The 6,227-nt window shown below is 36.3% G+C and overlaps 2 non-coding genes across 2 annotated transcripts; both read left to right on the top strand.

The window, feature by feature from the left end:
- The first annotated feature begins 2,193 nt into the window (after nucleotides 1–2,193).
- On the top strand, nucleotides 2,194–2,279 carry trnay-gua (transfer RNA tyrosine (anticodon GUA)). Its single transcript is given in 2 exon segments — nucleotides 2,194–2,230; nucleotides 2,244–2,279. It is a non-coding gene; the product is annotated as a tRNA-Tyr (tRNA).
- A 405-nt stretch (nucleotides 2,280–2,684) lies between these two features.
- trnaa-agc (transfer RNA alanine (anticodon AGC)) lies at nucleotides 2,685–2,757 on the top strand. The gene has a single exon. It is a non-coding gene; the product is annotated as a tRNA-Ala (tRNA).
- The last annotated feature ends 3,470 nt before the right edge of the window (nucleotides 2,758–6,227 follow it).

Below are 6,227 nucleotides of genomic sequence, written 5' to 3'. Positions count from 1 at the left end.
TCACTTTCATCGCTGTCATTTTATTAGCAGTTCATTACACTCACGCTCCTCCTCATCTTCCTCGGCTTCAATGGCAATGACAGAGACCCGGCGTTTATTTAGGCCTACAATATTTGCCAGTAGATCCGGTGCGTATTAGAGACAGGCGATTATTTGACACTTTTACGGTAAGTGTACAAAACACTTAATAAATAAATCTTTAATAAAAATAATGCTTACATCTCTATGGTTACACAAATGGTTTTACTGCTGTTGAAAAAGTGATGCAGACCTAACCTACTGCCTTCAATTTTAAGTGAAAGTTCAATCGCACAACAACAACATACTCATAGTATCAATCAAATACAAGATTAAAGTTACAGTATCTATAGCAGAAATATGGTACAGTGTCTTATGTACTGTGAGATTGTCTGGACCACTCACTGTTATATTCTGACTTTACAGTTTTATCATTAATTATTTTGTTTTTGTAATATTTAACTTACGGTAATAAAGGTCAGTGTGTATTCCTAATAATAATGTGCTTCAGACCACTTAAGCAGTTACCATACACTGTCCTGCCGTATGGATGATCGTAGATATGTTTTCAGCCATCGAAGGCACGAGCAGCTGTGCTCTGCAGTAGCATTAGACATCGGGGTAGTAAGGTAGGTTCTTATATGATATCAGTAGCACCTTGCTTTTATGTAGGACGAAGAGTATAACCGCAACTAAACATTATGTGCTATACAAGCGCCTCCCCCCCCGCGCCCCTGAATCAAATCACCATGCACTTCACTTAGCACTTAACTTCTCATATATTACAATTCTTTAGTTCAGAATCTTTCCAGAGAAATAGGAAAATATATAGCCCATATATTATACGTTACACTGAAATTATTTTATTCAACATGGAACAAACATCTACACAAAATCATTAACCTTTGTAAAAATGTAACATTTCACTCCACATTTTGTATATTATGTAATAAGTCTCATTCTACATTAAATAATTCACAAAGACTTTTTATTTTGTCTTCAGGTCTAGCAAATTATTTGAAGCAATAAAACAAAAAACTGCGTCATGAACAAGCGAAAAGATGCATTTCAACGCAAAGGCCGAATGCTATTAATGCAAGTGGCAAAACTTACTTCTTGGATACAAAAACCTAATTTTGCCTAGACTACATTTCTAGTTTGAAAATCACAGAAAATCAGGTAAATGCCAGAAGACTGCTGCAGCAGCTGCACTTGGTTAAGAAATGCGTTAGAATGTTACATATATAGAGGGGTTTGTGATTTTAATAAAAGTATGCTCTCTCTCACAAATGTGGCCATTTTCTGCAGGGTGTTTACCTAAAGCAACTTATGTCAAACTACCAGCTTTTGTAAAATAGTGGGTTTCTGCACAGTATAGTATTTTACATTATGGATATTTCTAATTGTGGCTGTCCCCCATTCTCAGATGACACTAAGTATGTTTTGTTAAAAGGAACAATTAAAAAAAAAAAAAAAAGCAACATTTAAAACACACACACACACACAAAACTTGATAAACTTTTTGTAGTCCTTTGACTCAAAAATAACATGCTGGAACAGGACCTACAGTTTTAAATCATTGCCAGACTGAAAAACCATGCCATCATCATAACACTGGTACAGATCTGCAGGTAGACATGAAGTCCAGAGCCTATTTACATTATTTCAATGGCAATTAAAACAGCTTTTTGTAAATAAGAAAACTAGAACGTAGTTTTAAAATAATTTATAATAATATTTAACAAAAGGGATGTTTCTTGGTTAAATAACTACTGCAATTAAATCCGCAACAGAAGCTGGTAGATCACCTTATATCCTTTGTCCCCACCGCCTGGTAGGGTTACATTACAGTCGCTTTATTGTGCGGTCTCTGCTGTAAAGAACTGTCTCAGACGTTGGTGTTGTGAAAAGGAAATAATATAGAATCACGATTTAATACAAGTTCTAATCTATGTTTACTAGAACAAAAACTTCGCCAGAGTAGCGCCTACAGTATGTTATAACTAAGGCCTAAAGTAAAGAACAATTACGTACTACAGTCTCAAATCGGTTTATCTTTTTGTATATATGTAGAACGTAAACACGCATTGCCAAAGATAATTTCAATTCTGAGATTATACAGGCTATCAGACCGGATCCCTATGTAAATCTATTTTCTTAACGTGTTAGCGTGTCCCTTCGATAGCTCAGTTGGTAGAGCGGAGGACTGTAGAGGTATCACTGACATCCTTAGGTCGCTGGTTCAAATCCGGCTCGAAGGAGACTGACTTTTTAGATTTTTTTTTTTTTAAACTGCACTTTCACCAGTCTCTAAACCAAATGCCTACTTTTTTATTGCATGTTAGAAGAAATCGTCCGGCGTATCCTGCTCTGTGTTTCCTGTGTTTTAATAACTAGGGTGCCTAGTTATTAGATCATTGCCAAAAATATATTTGGATACTGTCATAAATACACAACAGATATATACAATAATTGATGCAAAATAAATTATATATATAGATTAATTTAATTATTTGTTTATTTATTATTGTATTTATTCATTCGTTTAATTATTTATTTTATTTCGCTATTTATTTATGTTTCATATTGGCATAACATCCGCGAGTAATGCCACACAGCTCCGGACAGTAGGCCATGTTGATGAATCATGAAGTGTGGGCTGTGCCGGGGAATTAGCTCAAATGGTAGAGCGCTCGCTTAGCATGCGAGAGGTAGCGGGATCGATGCCCGCATTCTCCAATGTGTTTTTTGTTGTTGTTTTCACTTTAAAAAGGGGAACACAAAAAAACGGCAATGATGTTACAGTGATAAATATATATTGCCGTTTTTACGCATTAAAAAAATCGAAAATGCACTCAATTTAAATTTAATGGGTACAAATACGAATAGCAATTTTGCTGCACAGCTTGTATACCTCCTCTAAAACGTCCACTAACAACTACATCTCCCAGAATACAACGTCTTCAGTTACTAGGACTGTTCACAAGAAAAAACAACCCAACAACACTAGCTAATCTCTGCCCTGTTGTCTTACAGCCAATCACAGGAAGAATAAGAAAAAATCGAAGTTACACAAATTGAAGCGTGTAAACACCCCAGTCCAGCTCCAACTGGATTCGTCGTCTGAATGCTAAAAATGGTGCTTAAAATATTAAACGAACTGTTTTTATAACGTATTAATGTATTTTCTAATTGTATTTATCTATGTGGCTTTATATTGAAGTTGTAACATATTCACTGAGTTTAAGAATGTAATTTTAAAATATAAGTTAAGTAATACATTTGCAGTCAGTGTGTTACCTAGAAAGAAAAAAAAAGCGCTGCTAAATACGGTTTGCGTCCACACTACGCAGCATTTAATACCGTACTCGAGAACCGGAGGTAGTCTCGAGTCCGGTTCTAATTAGATCGCATCAGGTAGTTCTGTTTATCAGAAGTGTGGACGCTGTAATACCGAACTACATTTTTTGTGTATCCTCCAGTATCCCAAAATGCTTTGTGGTATGTTTGGCGAAATACTCTGAGCAGGCGCCTAAAGGACATGCTATCACTGTACACTCCGCACTAGGTATTCATTTTTATGCTTCAAAAAATCTTCCAGGACATCTCTGTTAAACTAGTGGTGAAAATCGTATTTTTCTTGAATCGTACTTGTACTTGCTAGAACCAAAGCCATTGTATTTATCTTGCTCTTAACTGTATTATTACTTGTACTGTGATCCTTGAATGTATTTTTGTTTACGACTGTAAGCCGCCCTGGATAAGGGCTTCTGCTAGAAATAAATTAATAATAAAATAAAATAAAATAAATAAATAAATAAATAACAAAAACACAGCGTTAAAGTAGGCGACTGCAAAAATGAAAAGCGACTTAAAAGTAGGATCGGGGATGAACAAAGTACGTAATTTGTCAGCTCTGTTTGAAATAAAATTAAGAGGACCAGAATTAGGCTCAGGCAAGATATGAAGGTAAAAACAGTGATTGTTTTGTAATTAACATCCTTTTCTGAGTTTAATTTTAAAACAGAATCAGCTCAATTTATTTAAAGGGACTTCACCTGATTAAAAATAAAACCTGAAAACTTCAAGCCCTACTTGTGTGTGTGTGTGTGTTCGGATTTACTTTTTCCCACAATACTTGTTATATTTCATTTATGCAATATGGACCTCTGTTAATATGGGGCATAACACATTATTTTAAAATAAAATGGTGGGATACTGTCGTATTAATGTCCACGGTTCGTTGCGCTGCGGGGAATTGTAACTGAACTATTTTAATGGTGTGTGGACGCATTAATTCTGACTAAACATGAAACGGTACTTCAGTGTGGACGCTTTGAGCTGTATTAAGTAGAGCGGTTTCGAGTACGGTTCTCGAGATCGGTTATGTAGTGTGGACAGGGCCTAAGTTACTCTCAGGTCCAAAACCTTATCTGGAACGCTGATTGGAACTGTTGACATTACACAGAATGTCACAACATGTATTTAAATGTATCTAGTTGAAGGCCACCTAAACTCTTTCTTTCCAGTTTTGTAACATAACCTGTACTTGTGTAGTTTGTCTTTCTGTAGGTTAATACATTTTTACATTTTCAGAGAACAACTTGAAAACTTGTTAAAGATCATCTGTGTCAGGTGCTGTATGAAAGGGTCTCTCTGTTATTCTGTATGTGAAGAATACATTTTTTCAAAAATCTTAAAACATGCCTTCATGGTAAGAACACAGAGAGGCCTGCCCTTGTATGTATGTATGTATATATGTAAGGTATGTCACACGTACATGGGCTTCAAATCCTTCCATGAAGACAGTAGGAAACTGTTTTGCAATATTGAGAGACCACTAGATGAATCATGGATTGCCCTGCCAACCTAAGCCCTCCCTATCTGCCTCCTAAGAACCCCCAGTCACGGTCGGCAATGAAATAGCCTGGATTTGAACCTGTGATCTCCAGGCTATAGGGCACATCCTGCACTCCATGCTGAGCACCTTTATTGGATGCGCCACTCAGGAGCCCTTGTTAAAACATAATTAAGAGACTAGCAGTACTGATGAAACAAGGGAGAAAACATAATTACTGGCACTAATAGCTACAATGATATGAATATGGTAGGTAAAATCTGCAAATATAAATGTGAAGGTTATTATCACTGTTAAGTGTTTTTTCCAAACTTTCGGACCTCTCTGGCCCTCTGAGTGCGTGAGCCCTGTGCAGTTGCCCCGGATGCACTGACTATTCCTCCGCCACTGAAGTCAGGTACAACACAACAGCAAAAAAGCTTAAATCAAAACGATTCACCAGTGTTTGGAAATACATAATTTGATAATGTATGTTATCAAATAAAAAAATAAACAAACAGAATGTGCAGATCGACTGTTTAGCTTTAAAGAAATTGAAAGAAAAAACAAAACAACACTGAAAATCTAGAAATACCATAATAAACGTAAGTTTAATGAAACATTTAAGTCTTTTTCAATGTCAAATATAACATAACAATAAAGCCTTGTCTGTCATTTGTTTATCACAATTAACACCTAATTAGAGGGAATTACTGTCAGTTAGCTCTAAGGGTTCAGGGTTCTGTTGTGTATGAAATGCAATACCCCACTATATATATATTGGTTATATGACCGATATCTATCTCTGCTCCAAACACACTGCTCGTAAAGCTCAGCTAAGATTCTTGAGCATTTTTGGCCTTGCGTTAGTTTTGCTGGATTCAACTGACCTCTGATATTACATACCTGTATAATGGCCCTATTTTCAATGCATAGGCAAAGACGATGCATAGGCAAAGACATTTTCTGAGAGACGTAAAACAATTGCAATGGTAGAACACTATCAAGAAACAATTTAGAAGTGATTAAATGTTGTAAGTTTTCACTCTTATGATGATATTCCTCTCTCAAATGTGCCTTTTCCCTTGCACTCACTGCAAAACTTGAAATGTACAGTTGTTTTAAAAAAAGCATTAGTAGAATTCTTACACCTTGTATGTGGCTTTGCATCAGCTGATAAACAAGACCGAAGTATTTGGAGCAACGCTGATTGTGTTCTCCTGACACTTGCAGCAGTTTAGATTGCCCTGCATTTTAAATGAACAACAATGTCATAACCAAAGTCTGTGGATTATCACAATCATCTGGTGTTTGAGCTGACCAGAGCAGGCAGCATGGGGGAGGGGGAGGGGGAGGGGGGGCTATACAATCA

Source organism: Acipenser ruthenus, chromosome 3 (assembly GCF_902713425.1).
Source record: "Acipenser ruthenus chromosome 3, fAciRut3.2 maternal haplotype, whole genome shotgun sequence".
NCBI lineage: Eukaryota > Metazoa > Chordata > Actinopteri > Acipenseriformes > Acipenseridae > Acipenser > Acipenser ruthenus.
This window is presented reverse-complemented; position numbering and strand designations above follow the sequence as displayed.